The sequence below is a fragment of the Odocoileus virginianus genome, chromosome 26, assembly GCF_023699985.2.
Source record: "Odocoileus virginianus isolate 20LAN1187 ecotype Illinois chromosome 26, Ovbor_1.2, whole genome shotgun sequence".
NCBI lineage: Eukaryota > Metazoa > Chordata > Mammalia > Artiodactyla > Cervidae > Odocoileus > Odocoileus virginianus.
Genome location: NC_069699.1, coordinates 19,156,749 through 19,176,469, shown reverse-complemented (window position 1 = coordinate 19,176,469; position 19,721 = coordinate 19,156,749). Strand labels below are relative to the sequence as shown.

General features: G+C 41.0%; 1 long non-coding RNA gene across 11 annotated transcripts in view; it reads right to left on the bottom strand.

The window, feature by feature from the left end:
• The window catches only part of LOC110151446 (uncharacterized), a 176,858-nt gene that overhangs the window by 45,316 nt on the left and 111,821 nt on the right, over positions 1-19,721 (bottom strand). For 6 of the 11 annotated variants that reach the window (XR_011483664.1, XR_011483668.1, XR_011483669.1 and 3 more), the window contains exon 1: positions 1,129-1,531. The exons of 3 other annotated variants lie outside the window; for them this stretch is intronic. This is a non-coding gene — a long non-coding RNA (uncharacterized lncRNA). 2 more of the 11 variants (XR_011483667.1, XR_011483666.1) reach the window with 2 other exon arrangements.

Sequence of the window (19,721 nt, the reverse complement as noted above, 5' to 3'; positions counted from 1 at the left end):
AGTTGTATATATTTTAGCAAGGCATATATTTGTATATATCTTAGCCTACCAGATAGGCTTACAAAAAGCTTACAAAAAGCTAGTCACATTCTCACAAGGCAGGTTTTATGATAAACACAGCACAAACAGAAGCTACCACAGGCACTCAGGGGCAAAATCCAGCTGGGTTTCTTCATCCCTAATCCCAGTTTGAGCTGCAGGTTTTTTCCAGAAAGAACAGTAGTTTGATTTACTCAACACTCAGCAGAAGTCAGGGTGTGGTCATCCTCCTCTAAATAATATTACAAACGGATTTTCCCTGAACTCTTGCAGCAACAGGATCTCAAAGTAGTTACTGGTAGGAAAAGGTGAGATTAAGGTCAAAATGTCCAAAAAAATTTCAGAAAAGCTTTTAAAGACCACCCTAGAGACGATGGAGGCAGGGGCATTACTAAGACCAAGAAGGAAATACAGCACAGAACATGAATATTTTTCAAGCTTTCAACACGAAGCCCCAGTAACTGTTGAACATCTGGTTTTGCCAGTTCTCCTGCTGAGTACTGACAATTTCACTCCGAATTAATCCAGTACACTCATAACCGCTTCAAATACAGATCAATCACATTTGCTTCATCACCATCATCATTGCAACAAGACTAAGGGTAAGTAAGCATCAATGCAGAACCAGTGGTTTCCAAAACACTACCAACTAGAGAGATCGGGAAAATCACATCCAGGAAGACTTTCAAGGCGGGGCTAACAGGAGCGTGTGCAATAAATTAGTAACTGTATCCCTTCTCCCGGGCTAGGGGATAGAGTGCTAATTGGCCTCTATCTGCTGGTAGGCAACCTGGCTCGTCTGGTCTGTTTGCACCCCACCACCCCCTCCCCCGCTCCACCCCCGCCCCATCCTGGCTACTCAGAAATGAACTTTACATAAACGCCCACACCTGGGACTCCCGTCATGAACGTGGGTCCACACTTCCTTCTTGTTACCTTCGAAGCATATTCTGTGCGCTTACGAGGAAACGAAGATCCAAGCTCACACAGGGGCCCTGGCACTAACCAGCCATGTAACTTTCATCTTGCTCAGCGCGGGCACTTGCTCCCTGAGGGCAAGGGCGTGACTCGGGTGTTCTGAATACTCACTAGGCAGGTAGTGATTGGGACGTGAACTCTTCTTCGTGGCTACTCGCAGGCCGCAAGCCTCTCGAAGAGTGGGGAAACAGGCCAGGCTAAGGACGCCTGTGGTCACAGAGCCGGTAGTTGGCAGGCAGGAGCCTCGAAGGCCAATCTGAAAATCTCAACCTGAGTCTATAACACGGCCCTGAGCTTCTGCTTGGTTTACTCGGCCCTAAAATCCCGCAGACTTTCAGGGTGGAGGGAATCTGGGCGGGGGCGCTCCCTCTCGGACGGTTTTCCCGTCAGCAGCCTCGGTCGATAGAGGAAAGCGGCGGCCCCACCCTCCGCCAGCTGCAGGGCATCGCGCCAGGCACATGTTGCCTGTTCCCAGGCACTCCCTCCTCCGCGGTCACCCCTCTGCCACCTCCGCCCTCACCCCACCTCGGCAGTGAGCCTGCACGCCCCGCCCTTGGGCCCGTGGGCCGGCTGCTCACGTGGACCTCCACCTGGGCAGGCGGCAGCCAATGGCAAGGCGGGGCCTCGCCTCGCCACGCCCCTCTGTGCCACGCCTCCTGAGGGAGCAGTGGATCCAGGGTCTGCGCGCACCTCCCGCCCCTGCCCGTCCTTACTGCTTTGCTACGAGCTATGTGGGGGTGGGGGCAGGGGTGGAGGTGAGGAGTGTCCAAGCAGGCCTGGATGGAGGAGGGGGCGTTTCCTCGGAAAAGGAGGGAAGTGTGTGTCACGGTCTGCACACTTGGGGATTGTTAGAATGAAGTCAGAAAGAAATGCTCCGAATTTGCCCTTTTAATGTCTACATGCTAATCTCTGGAACCTTCAATAACTCCTTCATATCACCACGAACCTCAACAATTCCTTCAGAGCAGCACACCCACTCTGGGGGCCAGCTGTCTTCCGGTGGGAGTGGCAGGCTCTTTGAGATGCTCTCGTCTGTCCGAGGGCACCCACCTGGCCACCCTTCTGCCTTAGAGGCTAGTCCAGGGCACGCTTATAACTTGAGTGACACTTTAACTTCTTCTATTAATGTAATAGCACAGGTAATCTTGTGCAGTTTTCTTGTGTACGGTTTTATGAGGGGAAGTATAAAGTTACACGGAGGAGACAATGGCACCCCACTCCAGTACTCTTGCCTGGAAAATCCCATGGACGGAGGAGCCTGGTCGGCTGCAGTCCATGAGGTCACTAAGAGTCGGAGACGACTGAGCGACTTCACTTTCACTTTTCACTTTCATGCGCTGGAGAAGGAAATGGCAACCCACTCCAGTGTTCTTGCCTGGAGAATCCCAGGCTCGGGGGAGCCTCCTGGGCTGCCGTCTATGGGGTTGCACAGAGTCGGACACGACTGAAGTGACTTAGCAGCAGCAGCAGCATAAGGTTACAAGAAGACCGCGGTGTTATACTCAAAACCTGAAATATGTGCCTTATATCAGTTTTTTATACTCTTATATCAGACACGACTGAGCAACAGAACAACCACAACAATGCCATGGGTCCCTCAGTTAAGCACATGTCTGCTGAGAACTAGCTTTTTGTGTTTATTAATGTGGACTTTGGTAAGATGGAGCATTCCTGATACAAGACTTAGGGAAACATATGTCCCCCATATTTAGCAGCAGAGAGTTGTGCTTGATTATGTGATCTGGTAGACAGTTGATACCTGAGTGCAAATACTATGGGGAAATGGCTGTATCCCCAAGTTTCATTTTCTTGTTAATCTAGAATGGCAAAAGGATTAAGGAACACTGAGAATTGAACAAATAACAAAAAGCGTTACTGCTTTGAGGTCTTAACATTCTGGTTCCTCTTTGCCACAATCTCCCCCTCAAAGCTTTTAGAACTCAATGACACTTCATGGATTGATTTTTAAGCATATCTTTCTTCATAACAGTTGAAAGAATGTCTTTCCTACATTTGGATTTATATGGCTGAAACTAAAGTTTTGGCAGAATGGAAGCACTGGAATGGGTTGTGGGGGGAGACAGAGTGGTATATTAAGGAAACAAGAATAAGAACATCCTGGTTAGTGGAGATAACAGGAAGAGCTTAGAGAAAGAATGAAGACCAAAAAAAGAAAAAAGAAAATCACTGGGTGGCAGATCTCACAGATGATTCTGAGAGGAATGATAAGCTGCATTCTTGAGCATGAGGATCTTACATTGCTTGAGGTGACCAAGAAAACGTTACTATTTTCTCATCTGAGGAGTCCTGAGAGTTCTGGCAATAAAGTAGAAAAGATGTAGGGAGGGGTGAGAGTTGAGAGCCACAAAGATCATCTGGGATCCAGCAGACCTAAGTGCACATTGGTTTAGTGTCTGCACCCTACCCCCAACTTGAAAAATCGAAGACTATGGGGAAGGAGTAACTGCGTAAGGTAAGCAGGACTCTGCCTGTATCTGGATGCTGTTCTGGAAATTCCTGGAGCAGGAAGGAAGGACTTCCACAGCCAGGAAGGACTCAGCTGCTGTGTCTAATTAGGCCTGCAAATTGGAGGGCACTCGGTAACTTCCTGAATGATGAGATCCTCAAGGTAAAGACCCTGTGTACCCACCATCCTGAACCATCCTGAACCTCCCAAATAAGGATCAAAGATCTAGTTTGGGGGGAGTCCTTGTGGCAACCTGTAGCTCTCCTAAAATCTCAAGTTTTTCAGACTACTTGCTGAAGGAACTGTATATTTCTGAAGTATAAAGCCCATGGTTGAAGGTTTTCAAAAACACACAAAAAAACTTGTTTTAGTTCACTCTGGGGTGGGGTGGAGAGTCTCTTGCAATAGATGCAGACTGTTCAACACAGAGAGGTATTCTGAGAGAAGTATTCCACTGGATACATTATTTTGTCAAAACCTAGTTCCAAGATTCCTATTCCAATTCCCTTCAGAGCCCTAATGCTTCCTACTTCCTGTGAAACATAAAAAATTCACTGTAACACTGAAGAGCATTTTCATTTTCTACCCTGTGAGGCTGAAAAGGAGGAATAAGTGGAAGGGAAAGGTAGGTTGTAACAGGGAAGGTAGAAGAATAAGTCTCGAAAGCTGAGATTCTAGGATGATTGATTAGGGGGATGTCATAGTCTAGTTAGCCTGTGCAGAGCTCAAGGTTAAGCACAGGCTAACAACAGCCCAGAAGAGAACAATCGGATAATTCACTAATTGTGTTTCTGTTTACATACCCTCCCACCCTCACTTTCTAGGCTACTGTAGGTTCTATCCTGATTAGAGGCCAATTTCTGGAACTAGACAGGATCTTGGAGCTCATTCTCCTTATCTGGCATGTGAGCCAACAGGTTGAGCATTAACAGGTGACGTGGCCAAAACCACGCACAGCCAACTAGTTGGCAGAGCTAGGATCAGAACCACTCTCTCCCTCTTTGGAGCCCATGACTCTTCCTGTTTGTCCCCAAAACGGCCAACATTATTTTCCCACCCTGTATGTGCCCACACACCATTTGTCCACAGGCAGAGTCTTTTTCCCCCTGACTTGGTTGCTGACTTCATTTACCCAGTAAGACACAGTGGATATGACCTGCTTGGACTTCCAAGCTCAGGCTCTAAGTGGTCTGGCAGCTTCTGCTTCCCGCTCTGGGAAGGCAGCCTCCATGCATTCAAGAAGCTGGGGTTACATGACTGAGTGACAAGACACAGCACATAGTGGCCAGGCCATGTGGAAGAGCAGGAGACACGTGCGGGAGGCCTTCTCGGACATTCCACCCCAGTCCAGCCACAAGCTGAAGGCAACTGAATGACCCCCACCAAATCCCACAGAGCAGAAGACCTACCAGGCTGAACTCTATCCCTTACCTTACCCAGAAAATCATGAGAAGCAGACAGCTAAAAGACCCCTCCATCCTTTGCCTTACTCTAGTCACTTAATTATCATACTTAAGAAATCAGGACATTAGACTTATGGTTGGGGTTAAGAATTTCAGGGAAACTGGTCAACCAAACACTTATATGTTTGTCAACAGCTCTTTTATCAAACCAAGTGGTTTTCTGCTTCAAACCAGATACTAACACTGTAAATTACAGTTTATTAATTTGCTGGTCAATCAACCCTGCTATAGGTATATTAACTTTTACTTAGCGTTTAAGAAAGTCTTCTCCAAGTCCTAATGTTCTGGTCTCTAATGATGCATCACAGACCACCAGAAAACAGTATCATAAGGTAACACTACTTTGGGGAACTTTCCTGGTGGTCCAGTGGTTCAGACTCTGTGCTCCCAATGCTGTGGGGCCCGGGTTCAATCCCTGGTGGGGGAACTAGGTCCTACATGCCACAACTAAGAGTTCACATGCCACAACTTAAGAGCTGGCAACTAAGACTCAGTACAGCCAAATGGATAAAAAAAAATTTTTTTTATTTAAAGTAACACTGCTTTGCTCAGTACTTTGCAATTTGGGCTGGGCTCAGTAGCTCCAGCTGCCTCAGCTTCACTCAGCATCAGCTAGGGATGGTCTCTCCAGCAAGGTGGCTTCAGGCTCACTGGTACTGCCATAGGTGTGTCTTGGGGATCTCAAGAGAAAGTTCCGAGAAAGGAATCCCAACAGGAGCTTTGTCATTTTGTAAGACTTGGCTTTCAAAGTCAGGTGACACCCCTTCTGCCCTGCCATTGACCCATCCATATTCCAGGAAATGGGACAGAGAGGCCCCACCTGTTGACGTAGGAATGCCATCGTCACACTGTTGGATGGGCATGTGTTTGGAAAACACAACTCCGCCTCACTCAGCGCCTAACTCTGCATCTCAATTTCACCCTGAGGATAAAGCTTAATAGAAAACTAACTCCAGGAGCTTTGACTTTTAAAAGTTAGTTCTATTTCCAACACCAATGAAAGTTAATTCACTTTTCCTCCAAATGTCTTGGTTTGGAGGCTCTAGTTTATTTTCCTTCTTTCCCAGGTTTTTTGGAGTAAAACTGGGGAGAGGGGACAGCATGAATAATCTACTATTATGGCTGTTTTGTAAACCTCTCACCTCTTAATAAAAATCGATTTATTGCTTACAGTTGAAACAAGTAGGATATTCATGGCAAGGCTGAGACATTATGAATTTAATCTGGTTCTGGCAACCACATCTTTTAAAGAAAATTCGTGTTCTATGCTCTGTAGCAAGCTGTGGATGAAGACTAATAACTTAAATTTCTCCATCCACATCCCCTGCACACAGGCACACAAACCACAGTCATTCAGTATCTTTTATTCCTAATGGATTTCTAGCTTCTCAGCTCAGCTTACCTGGGATCTTAAAAAAAAAAAACAAAAAACCTGGGAATGCCACACCAAAGGAATGTGGTACCTTTTAAACTGTTGCCTAGCAACACTCAAATGCTCAGGACAGGAAGCAGTGTGTGCAGTTTCTCACTGTAATTCTGGTAGGAATCATATTGTGCCTAAGATTTAATTAGCGAAATTGAGGTTTTGTGCGAACAGCAAAACTAACATTTCTATTATTGTAAAAACATGCCTGAGGACATATATCAATCAGAGAAGAGCTGTTATATTTCTATGGCATTTTATAGTTCTTTGGAAACTGTTAGAAGGAAAAATAAATATTCAGTAGAAATTATCTATATATTATTTGCAGATTAGTATGCCGATATTAAATACTTTTCTATGTATGGTCTGACCTCTAAATCTAGTTTTTCCAGCTCCTTATTCTAAACTATGTTTTCATTATAATTCAAAGATATGATTTAATGAAGCTTCTAATGTTAGCTTTTCAGTCTATCTCTGCTGATTCCACTTTGAGGTTTACTGAATATCTGCATTACCAAAATTTTGGTACATATCAAATGTTTGCCCTTTAAATTGTCTTTTTGACAAGGTAATTTCAGAGATTTTGCTGGTTCACTGACTGGTAACATGTCACTCCTATAAATTAAAGTTACCGCTAACAGGGAACAAAATATCTTTAACAATATGAATTATTACCCTTGAATTACTTCTTGGGAATTCTTCACTGACATAGTTTCTCTCTCTTAAAGCTGAGTAGACCAAGAGTATTTTTTCAAAAAGCACAATAGAATGAGGGGTGAGACTGTTCCTAGCCAAAATATCTTAACATTTCAGTTGATTTTAAAAGAAATGAATTTGTTTTTAAAACTATATTTTAGGAAAAAGAAAATTGGGTTACTTGCCCAAGAATGGTAAAAGAGTGCTGTGAGGAGGTAACTTTAATCTTGTAAAAGAAAGGAAACTGCTAAGGCGAAATCACAGAGTGCATCTTTGTCACAAGCTCAGGACATTCATTACTTTTCAAGTAGATTTAAGAGAGGAGCCCTGTCTCACATAAAGTGCTGGATGAACACAGCTGCCCAAATAAGGCCGGGGCCAGTCAGCACCCACGGCTGGTTCCAAACCTCTGTGTGTGCCTTTTGCAAAGCCACATTAACCAAGGCAGCTGAGTTTTGAAAGTAGCTACACACTCACAGAAATTCTCAGGCAAGTAAGTTTCATTTAGAAATGAGAAGGTTACTGAAACTCATATAACTTATTCCTACCATCTCCCCTCAATCCTCACCCCTGCTGCCCCCAAAAGAGTGAAGAATGATTTGAATCTGCCTTCTTAATGTTTGGCTCAAATTGAACTTGGGTCATTAGCTCTGTGACTCTACAGACCTCCGACAGGGTCAGATCTGTAGGGGTTCTCTTAACCCCACCAGAGTGGTTCAACGGGTATTTCAGGTTCCCTGTGTGTTGGCTCCACCCTAGAGAAAGGTTCCAGTGAACTCACTTGATGGCCCGTCTCCAGTCCTGGCATTAAGACTGTAATTGAAACTCAGTTTAAAAACTGAAGAACTGCTTGTCATTTTAGCTAATCTGAGCACCATTTTCCTCTTTAGTAAAATGAAGATAATCTTCCATGCCCTATTTTTTTTATAACTCATTTTTTGGGGTGGCTTCTATTTTATTTATTTAACTAAATTAATTAACTAATTTTTTGGCTTTGCTGGGTCTTTGTTGCTGCGTGGGCTTTTCTCTAGTTGTGATGAGCAGGCTTCTTATTGTGGTGGCTTCTCTTGTTGCAGAGCATGGGCTCTAGGGCACCCAAGTTTCAGTAGTTGTGGCTTAGTCGCTTAGTCGCTCCGTGGCATGTGGGATCTTCCCAATCAGGGATCGAACCTGTGTCTCCTGCATTGGCAAGGCAGATTCTCTACCACTAAGCCACCAGGGAAGCCCCATACCCTATTTTTTTTTTTTTTCACAAGAGTTTGGAGGGATGGGAGTGGTAATAAGATAATAAGTAACATGAACTGAACACTTCCCATGATCTAGACCTTTTTCGTGTGTTCTAAGCATTGTCCCACCAAATCCTCATAATAACACTATGAGATAGGTCCAGAGACGAGACTGAGGCTTAGAGACGTTTGACACCCAGACCACACCATGTCAAGGTGTGAACTGACTTCTAACTACTAAGCTAGTCCACGTGCAATACAAAATTTGTGAAAACAACTATTAAATGATAAAACAATAGGTCAATGTCAAAGATTACTATTATCAAAACTCCCAGTTGTGAACATTTCTTTAAAAGTTAAGTATATGTGTGTGTGTACATCTCCCTATGTTATTTTTTAAAGTTTCTATCTTTGTCAGTTTGGAGGTGGAATGTTGTTTCTATTCAGATGACTTTTCAGAGGGCAGCAATCTATGATCAGTGTAGCAATACTGGAAAATGAAGAAAAGTCTTAAGAAGTACAAATGTGATAGCAAGTCACATACAGAAGTGTATTAGAAGAGGAACAAGTCTCATTTCCCAAAAAAGAAGTAAGGCCATTAGAGCGCTTTTCTCAACGGAAGAAGAGAGAATTTCAGCACCAGCACGAAGTTAAAGCTCGGATATTTACTAAGTGAGAGACAGGAAGACATGCTGTCCGTAGCAAGTTGTCATGGGTTTTCAGCTATACTTAGATCAGACAAATCAAAAGAATTGCTCACTAAGCAAAGTGATTCAACAGAGGTAGGATTTAGCAGACACCTGGAGACTGTAGATTTGCTGAGATCCCTGAGAGAAACATTCATTTCTAGAAACTCCCAGTCTAGAAGAATGGTTTTGGCAGCATAGCAGTCTGCGCGGGGTGATAGAGAATGTACTTATTTGAAAGAATGACCTGGACATTGAAAAACACAATGTTCTCTCTGGGACCAGAGCAAAGGGTCAGGGAATTCCTAGAATTTAGAGCTGTACCTTGGACGTTAGAGGGACATTTGAGGCAAGCATGTGTGTTGGAAGCAGAAGACTGGACTCTGACCATGAGGGGCTCTTGCAAAGGAGGAGGTTAATACTGGAAATGAACAGTCAGGAATGTATGACTGTACTTTTAGGTAATTGTGGGAAAGAAGAGATCTAAGGCAGAAACTGGAAGATCCACAGGGCTGGAAAGGCTTCAGGGGAGCCTGTGTTCAGAGGCAGAAGAATCTCACCATCATGACAAATGTGAGAGGTCATTCCATTCCCCTATCTCCATTCCTATCAAAACCGGAGGCGTTTTGTCTTTCCCTGAGCTATCTTGAATTCCCCTCTAATGTCAACCTCACGCACACCGAGAGGGATGACATTTTCATACGGTGTCCCCGGCCAGGTTGTCATCTACGAGGCCTTTCCCCAGGTTCACGGGCTGCAAGGAACCCTCCAAAACCACCGCTTTTTCATTCAAACCTAATTCTAGCTACTAACTCAGTAAACAGAAAGTTCCAGGGAAAAAAATGATCATGGTGGGGAACACACACAAACACCTTACACCCTCAAAGCTCCCCCAGTGACACATGAAACGCTTTCCGGAAGAGTCTGCACAAAGTTCCTACATCCTATTAGCTCTTTGTTCTTCTGTAAGCATGAGCAATCCAATTCTCTGATTCCTGGCCAATTATAGGCCACATGTGGAAGGAGAGAAAGACCTGATCTTAATCTCTTTCAGGAAAAGTTTCCTGCACTGATATTAATAGTTCATGGAGTATTCTTTCTGAAATTCTGTGACCCGATCATCTTAGAAAATGTTCAGCGACAGATGAATGGATAAAGGAGATGCGGTGCATTCATACAATGGAATATTATTCAGTCAAAAAAAGAAATAGAATTAGGTCATCTGTAGGGATGTGGATAGACCTAGAGTCTGTCATACGGAGTAAACTAAGTCAGAAACAGAAAGACATATATTAACGCATATACATGGAATCTAGAAAAATGGTACTGATGAACCTATTTGCAGGGCAGGAATAGAAACACAGATGAAAAGAAGGGACATATGGACATAGGGCAGGGAGAGAAGGGGAGGGTGTGATGAATTATGAGAGTATACACTACCATGTATATGTACCATGTACATATATATTTGTAGTATATCTACACTACCATGTATAAAACAGCTAGGTAGTGGGAACCTGCTATATACCACAGGGAGCTCACCTCCCTACTCACTGGTAACCCAGAGGAGTGCAATGTTGGGGGTGGGGGTGTGGGGGGATATGGGTATACATATGGCTGATTCACTTTATTGTACAGAAAAAACTAACACAATATTGTAAACCAATTATACTCCCCAAAAAAGAAAAAAAAGACAGTATAGATTTAACTTAACATTATTTTGCCAACAAAGGTCCAAACAGTCAAAGCTATGGTTTTTCTAATAATCAAGCAAGGATGTGAGGTGGATGATAAAGAAGGCAGGCTGAGCACCAAAGAACTGATGCTTCCAAATTCTGATGCTGGAGAAGACTCTTGAGAGTCCCTTGGACTGTAAGGAGATCAAACTAGTCAATTCTAAAGGAAATTCAACCCAGAATATTCATTGGGAGGACTGATGCTGAAGCTCCAAAGTCTGGCCATCTGATGGAAAGAACAGACTCTTTGGAAAAAACCCTGATGCTGGAAAAGACTGAAGGCAAAAAAGAGATGGGGGTGGCAGAAGATGAGATGGTTAGATAGCATCACCTACACAATAGGCAAACTGGTTGTCTGAGGAGGACTTACAAATAGCTGAGAAAAGAAGAGAAGCAAAAGGCAAAGGAGAAAAGGAAAGATATACCCATCTGAATGCAGAGTTTCAGAGAATTGCAAGGAGAGATAAGAAAGACTTAACTGCACAATACAAAAAAATAGAGGAAAACAATAGAATGGAAAAGACTAGAGATCTCCCAGAGAAAATTAAAGATACCAAAGGAACATTTCATGCAAAGATGGGCTCAATAAAGGCCAGAGATGGCAGGAGCCTAACAGAAGCAGAGGAGATTAAGAAGAGGTGGCACAGAAGAACAATACAAAAAATGCCTTAATGACCCAGATAATCACGACAGTGTGACCACTCACCTAGAGTCAGACATCCTGGAATGTGAAGTCAAGTGGGCCTTAGAAAGCATTATTATGAACAAAACTAGTGGAGGAGATGGAATTCTAGCTGAGTTATTTCAAATCCTAAAAGATGATGCTGTTAAAGTGCTGCACTCAATATGCCAGCAAATTTTAAAAACTCAGCAGTTGCCACAGGCCTGGAAAAGGTCACTTTTAATGGTAATGCCAAAGAATGTTCAAACTACTGTACAACTGCACTCATGTCACTAGCAAGGTAATGTTCAAAATCCTTCCAGCCAGGCCTCAGCAGTACCTGAACCGAGAACTTCCAGATATACAAGCTGGATTTAGAAAAGACAGAGAAAGCAGAAATCAAATTGCCAACATCCAATGGATCACAGAAAAAGCAAGGGAATTCCAGAAAAACATCTGCTTCTGCCTCATTGACTGAACTAAAGCCTTTGACTGTTTGGATCACAATAAACTGTGGAAATTGTTAAAGTGCTGGGAATACCAGACCACCTTACCTGCCTCCTGAGAAACTTGCATTCAGGACAAGAAGCAACAGTTAGAGCCGGACATGGAACAATGGACTGGTTCAACATTGGGAAATGAATAAGGCAAGGCTGTTTACTGTCACACTGCTTATTTAACCTATATGCAGAGTACATCATGTGAGATGCTGGGCTGGGTGACTCACAAGCTGGAATCAAGACTGCCGGGAAAAATATCAATAACCTCAGATATGCAGATGATACCACTCTAATGGCAGAAACTGAAGAGGAACTAAAGAGTCTCTTGATAAAGGTGAAAAAGCTGGCTTGAGACTCAACATTCAAAAATCAATTTCAATGTATGACAAAAACCACTGCAATGATGTAAAGTAATTAGCTTCCAACTAATAAAAATAAATGGAAAAAAAAAAAAATCAAAGGTCATGCCATCCAGTCCCATCACTTCATGGCAAATAGATGGGGAAAAAATGGAAACAGTGACAGACTTTATTTTTTTGGGCTCCAAAGTCCCTGCAGATGGTGACTGCAGCCATGAAATTAAAAGACACTTGCTCCTTGGAAGAAAAGCTATGACCAACCTAGACAGTGTATTAAAAAGCAAGGATATTACTTTGCCAGCAAAGGTTCATCTAGTCAAAGCTATGGTTTTTCCAGTAGTCATGGATGGATATGAGAGTTGGACCATAAAGAAGGTTGAGCCCTGAAAAATTGATGCTTCCCAATTGTGGTTCTGCAGAAGACTCCTGAGAGTCCCTTGGACAGCAAGGAGATCAAACCAGTCAGTCCTAAAGGAAATCAACCCTGAATACTCATTGGAAGGACTAATGCTAAAGCTGAAGCTCCAAAGTTTGGCCACCTGATTGGAAAAGCTGACCCATTGGAAAAGACCCTGATGCTAGGAAAGATTGAGGGCAGGAGAAGGAGGTGGCAGAGGATGAGATGGTTGGATAGCATCACAGACTCAATAGATATGAGTCTGAACAAACTCCAGGAGACAGTGAAGGACTGGGAAGCCTGGAGCGCTGCAGCCCATGGGGTTGCAAGGAGTCAGACAAGACTTAGTGACTGAACAACAATTCAATAGACACAAATATGAGCAAACTCCAGGAGATAGTAGAGGACAGAAGAGCCTAGCATGCTGCAGTCCGCGGGATCGAAGAGTTGGATATGACTTAGCAACTGAACAGCAACAATAATACACTTAACTATTGACATTATGTACAAGCAAGCATAAACTGTCACCCAAATGAAATAACTCGCTCAAGAAAGAGGCACCAAGTCTTACCTCCTTAAGCAAAGAATATGCTTAATATATCCATTAATTAAAAATAAATAAATAAATAAACCCTGGCATGTCTGGAATATCAGGAAAGAAATTTTCAACTAATGTAATTGTTTTCTACTATACCTCAACCAAACAGTAATTTGACCTTACACCAGTCTTCCTTTCCTTAAAAAAAAAAAAAGCCTTTGCAATTTCCATATCTCATAGTCAATTTGAATAAAGAACCACTAAAAAGGAATCAAACAGGAAGATTCATGCTACCCAAGCAAACAATAAAATCCATACCAGGCACTCAAGGTTCTAAAGAGAAATAAAAGCTGTAATCCTTGCCTTCAGCACTTTCCCACCAAATAATCACTGTTCTCCACAGCGTCATTCATTCTTTGCCTCATGCTGGCCACTTGACAGGTGCTCTCTGCTTCCCTCTTATTCCAATAATATGTTTATTTATCAATGGTGACCACCTATTTGCTTCTTATCAACTGCATAGTGACCATAGCATTATCATAAGTAACCTTTCCTATAGGTTGTTTCACGGTTGTATCAGTAAGTCCAGTTCAGTTCAGTCGCTCAGTTGTGTCCGACTCTTTGCTATCCCATGGACTGCAGCACGCCAGGCCTCTCTGTCCATCGCCAACTCCCAGACTTTACTCAAACTCATGTCCATTGAATCCAGTGATGTCATCCAACCATCTCATCCTCTGTCGTCTTCTTTTCCTCCTGCCTTCAATCTTTCCCACCATCAGGGTCTTTTCCAATGAGACACTTCTTCACATAGGTGGCCAAAATATTGGAATTTCAGCTTCAGCATCAGTCCTTCCAATGAATATTCAGGACTGATTTCCTTTAGGATGGACTGGTTGGATCTCCTTGCTGCCCAAGGACTCTCAGGAGTCTTCTCCAACACCACAGTTCAAAAGCATTGATTCTTCGGCGCTCAACTTTCTTTATAGTCCAACTCTCACATCCATACATGACTACTGGAAAAACCATAGCTTTGATAAGATTGACCTTTGTCGGCAAAGCAATGTCTCTGCTTTTTAATATGCTGTCCAGGTTGGTCATAGCTTTTCTTCCAAGGAGCAAGTGTCTTTTAATTTCACGGCTACAGTTACCATCTGCAGGGACTTTGGAGCCCAAACAAATAAGTCTGTCACTGTTCCCACTGTTTCCCCATCTATTTGCCATGAAGCGATGGGCCTACAAGCCATGATCTTAGTTTTCTGAATGTTGAGTTTTAAGCCAACTTTTTCAGTCTCCTCTTTCACTTTCATCAAGAGGCTCTTTAGTTCTTCTTTGCTTTCTGCCATAAGGGTGGTATCATTGGTATATCTGAGGTTATTGATATTTCTCCCGGCAATGTTGATTCCAGCTTGTGCTTAATCAGGCCCAGCGTTTCTCATGATATACTCTGCATTTAAGTTAAATAAACAGGGTGATAATATACAGCTTTGATGTACTCCTTTCCCTATTTGCAACCAGTCCATTGTTCCATGTCCAGTTCTAACTGTTGCTTCCTGACCTGCATACAGATTTCTCAAGAGGCAGGTCAGGTGGTCTGGTATTCCCATCTCTCGAAGAATTTTCCAGAGTTTGCTGTGGTCCACACAGTCAAAGGCTTTGGCGTGGTTAATAAAGCAGAAGTAGATATCTTTCTGGAATTCTCTTGATTTTTTGATGATCCAGTGGATGTTGGCAATTTGGTCTCTGGTTCCTCTGCCTTTTCTAAAACCAGCTTGAACATCTGGAAGTTCATGGTTCACGTATTGCTGAAGCCTGGCTTGGAGAATTTTGAGCATTACTTTACTAGCGTGTGAGATGAGTGCAATTGTATGATAGTTTGAACATTCTTTGGCATTGCCTTTCTTTGGGATTGGAATGAAAACTGACCTTTTCCAGTCCTGTGGCCACTGCTGAGTTTTTCAAATTTGCTGGCATATTGAGTGCAGCTCTTTAACAGCATCTTTTAGGATTTGCAATAGCTCAACTGGAATTCCATCACCTCCACTAGCTTTGTTCACAGTGATGCTTCCTAAGGCCCACCTGACTTTGCATTCCAGGATGTCTGGCTCTAGGTTAGTAGTCATACCACGGTGATTATCTGGGTTGTGAAGATCTTTTTTGTATAGGTTCTTCTGTGTATTCTTGCCATCTCTTCTTAATATCTTCTGCTTCTGTTAGGTCCATATGATTTTCTGTCCTTTATTGTGCCCATCTTTGCATGAAATGTTCCCTTGGTATCTCCAATTTTCTTGAAGAGATCTCTACTCTTTCCCATTCTATTGTTTTCCTCTATTTCTTTGCACTGATCACTGAGGAAGTCTTTCTTATCTCTCCTTGCTATTCTTTGGAACTCTGCATTCAAATGGGTATATCTTTCATTTTCTCCTTTGCCTTTCACTTCTCTTCTATTCACAGCTATTTGTAAGGCCGCCTCAGACAACCATTTGGCCTTTTTGCATCTCTTTTCCTTGGGGATGGTCTTGATCCCTGTCTCCTGTCCAATGTCACGAACCTCCATCCATAGTTCTTCAGGCACTGTCTGTCCGATCTAACCCCTTGAATCTATTTGTCACTTCCACTGTATATTCATAAGGGATTTGATTTAGGTCATACCTGAATGGTCTAGTGGTTTTCCCTACTTTGTTCAATTTAAGTCTGAATTTGGCAATAAGGAGTTCATGATCTGAGCCACAGTCAGCTCCTGGTTTTGTTTTGCTGACTATATAGAACTTCTCCATCTTTGGCTGCAAAGAATATAATCAATCTGATTTCGGTGTTGACCATCTGGTAATGTCCATGTGTAGAGTCTTCTAGTGTGTTGTTGGAAGAGGGTGTTTGCTATGACCAGTGTGTTCTCTTGGCAAAACTCAGTAAGTTCAGTAAGTCCAACAAAATGCTATTGTTAAGCAGAGAAGTTCATTTAGTTACACAGAGCATTTAAATTATCTGGTCTGATAATCCCAATTTTGATATGCCTATATACTCTCAGAAAAAAAATTCACACATTGGTCTATCATTTCACACAAGAAAGGGATTCAGCGCTCATATTCAATAAACTTTCTTTAGAAGAAATTTGAATATTTTCTCCCTTTATGAAAAATAGAGTGCTGTCCATTTACTACGTTTAAAATTAATTCTGACTTCCTATATTTATATTTACATATGTTGTTAGTTATGGGCAACGACTTCCTATATTTACATTTACATATCTGTTTGTTATGGGCAATAACTTCCTATATTTATGTTTGCATGTCTGTTCATTATGTACACTATGTTCATGTCTGTACACTATTCAGTGTACAGTTAATAAGACATGTTTCCCAAGTGATTTTATTAAGTTTCCAGTGAGGAGACTGGATTTGTGTTTTTGATGTGTTGATTTAAATTTCAGGATGAATATTCTGAAGAAGAAAAGATATATTCTGACACAAATTTACAAAGTAACTTGGATTTCTTTTTCTTTTTGCTTTTATTTATTTAACTTTTTTTTTATATGGAAGTACAGTTAATTTACAGTGTTGTGTTAGTGTCAGAGGCACAGCAGAGTCAGGATTTCTTTTTTTTATTTCCATGTCTTAAAAGAGATCAAGCTGAGACTAAGTTCTCCACATCAGATAGGAATGAAACTGCTTCCTCTTTTTTTCTAGCATACCATGTCATTCTTTCCTGATTGCCAAATAGACATTTTATTTTTATAAATAGCCATGTCTATATTAAACCCAAGTTATCTTTTAAAATTTTTAAAAAACACTGTGAAATGCTTAGGTGGATGTCTTCCCCAGGAAGAGTCAGAGGGTTGACCCAAGTTAGGACCATTTATGGTGACGACTTAGCAAAATAATCAAGAAGGAAAAGTATGCCAAGTTCCTGTTCTAGTGATTTCATTTACGGAATGCCAGCTGGTTTCAGCATTTCCCTGTTTATATGAATACTAATTTCAAGCTTTTCAAACAGACCTTATTTGATTCAGTCGAGTCAGGAATAGGACATGTGCGGGTGGTCCAGTGTCTAATGGAACCTCTGTGCCTCGGGTTTAAAACCAATTGGTGAGACTCCGGTGTTTGTGGAGTATCTATGGGATCTCTATTCTCAGCTGTATAATCTTCCAGATTAAAGCAGTAATAATCTGTATGTACCCCCAGAGGGTAAACAATCAGACATAGCTCAACTCTTCCCCCCTTTCCACTCACACATGACTTTGCATGTGATTATCTAAAGCCTGCAGGCCTGATATTTTCCCCCAAATCCTGCCATTACAAGTATTATATAACCAGCCCACTGTTGTTTCCAATTTAAAAATATTTTTAAAAAGTGACAAAACCAGCCTGCAATAAATGTGATTTAAGGATAAGTCTCTAAGTAACCTCACTGAGGGATTCTGAGATAGGTCTAAAATACTTTCTTCTAACTCTTTGCCCAGTAGATTCATCTTTAAAACATACATAATAAAGATCTTTATATGTATAATAAATATTTATACATAATAAATGTATACATAGTAAAGATTTATACATAATAAATTTCTGATCTGAATTTATGGAGGTTCCCTGGGACAGAGAAAAGTTCACTTGAAATATATTTTTCTTTTTCATGGAATTTCAGGTTTAGCAGAATTTGTTCTGATGCAAATAATATTTTCACTTAATTGCAAACACATTTTTCATTCTCTGTAACTTTCTAAAGATATTGCTCAAGGAAGCAACTAATACAAGCTTTGTTAAGAGGAAAAAGCATATTTAAAATAAAAAAGAGTAAACATTGAAGTTACCTAAAATGAGCTTCAACACAGACACAGCATGGAAACATTTTTAGGGGTTGAAATGTGTAAAAATATGTATAGTTTTAAAAGTTCAAAAATTGATGCAAATAAATATGAGATTAAAATGACATCATAAACAGTGTGGATAGGATATGAGATAACTGGGTAGCATTTTGGAGAAAATTCATATCCTACGCCAGGAAAAATTTCAAATGGATAAAAAAAATTTGAAGACAAACAATGAAAAGTATTCAAACCCAAGAAGAAAAACAGGATGTACTCTTAATCATCTTGGAGTGTAGTTACCCTTTTCAGCAATGAGTCGAATCCAAATGCCATAAAAGAATATATCGATAAACTCAATTACATAAAAACTAAACTTTTGGGCAAAAATCATCCCCAGCAATTAAAAAAAAAAAGATGGGAAGGTGAGATAAAAAATATTTGCAACCCATATATCTAATGAAGATCTTACCTTCCTAATATAAAAGAACTTTTGCCAATGAGGGAGAGAAAAAGGACTAACAGTCCAATAAAAAATCTTAAAAGAGAGATAAACAATGAAAAAATGAGATACCATTTTTTCCCAGTCATTCACCAAAAAAAAAAAAACCCTAAAATTTCGATAACACCAAATGATACATTCTCATATATGCTGATAGATGCATAAATTAGTACAATCTTTAAATTAGTGCAAATGTAGGGCCTTTTCCCAATAGCTACCAAAATGGCTACTGTATCTTTGACTAACAATTCTACCTTTCTGGGTATACTTGTGAAGTAATCACTCACAAGGCTGTTCACTGCAGAACTGTTTATTAAAAACAACCCAATGTCAAATAAATTATGGTAAATCCAAATAGTGTAATATGATACAGCTGTTTCAGGGAAGAAAAACAGAAGTGAAAGGATTTACATACTGAAACAAAAAAGATCTCCAAGAAATAAGTGAGAAAAAAGTGAAGGCTCAACTGTGTGCTCAGAACTTTACCTTTTGTGTGAAAAGAAACAGACCATATGGAGATTTGCTGATAGGTGCAAAGAACTTGTGTATACACACACAAGTAATAATTACTTCCAGGGTGTGCTGCCTGTGAATAGTCTACAATGACTGAGAACCAGGTGGATGGAGACCAGTATGGGAAGAGAGATATTTAATTTTGGAGTTTCTTCATTTTTTTCCCAATAAGGTACATACTAACTATTCAAATAGTAAATATAACTTAATCTTTGTACCCAATCTAATCTAGTAGATGATTTCATTTACTTGACTTCTGGTTTTATATCTGTTTATTGACACATTTTCTAAAACTGCATATTGTGTTAGAAACTGAAAATTAATTAGGTTTGGTTGAAATTTATTACTGAAAGAGTAAATTGCAAAAATCATTTTAATTATATATTTGACTTTTCTTAGTCAATTTAGGCTTTCTTTGTACAACTCTGTCCTTATGTCTCAGCTTCAAATATAATCATTGCATTTTGCTTAGAAATATGTGAGAACAGCCACAGATCAAGGAGTATGACCTTGTCACTGAAGAGTTTTAATCAATTTGAAGTTTTTATAAACATACAAGCAAGTTAAAGTGTTTTTTAATGTTAAATTTTACATATTTTTAATCATGTGCATGAGGTTTGACTGAAGAAGTTAATTGGCCATCTGTATTTCTTATTCATTTTTCCTCCTTCGTAAGTGGAATATAATAGCTTACTTTTACCCTAAGATTAAAAATCATTCCTTCATGTGGTAAGAAATT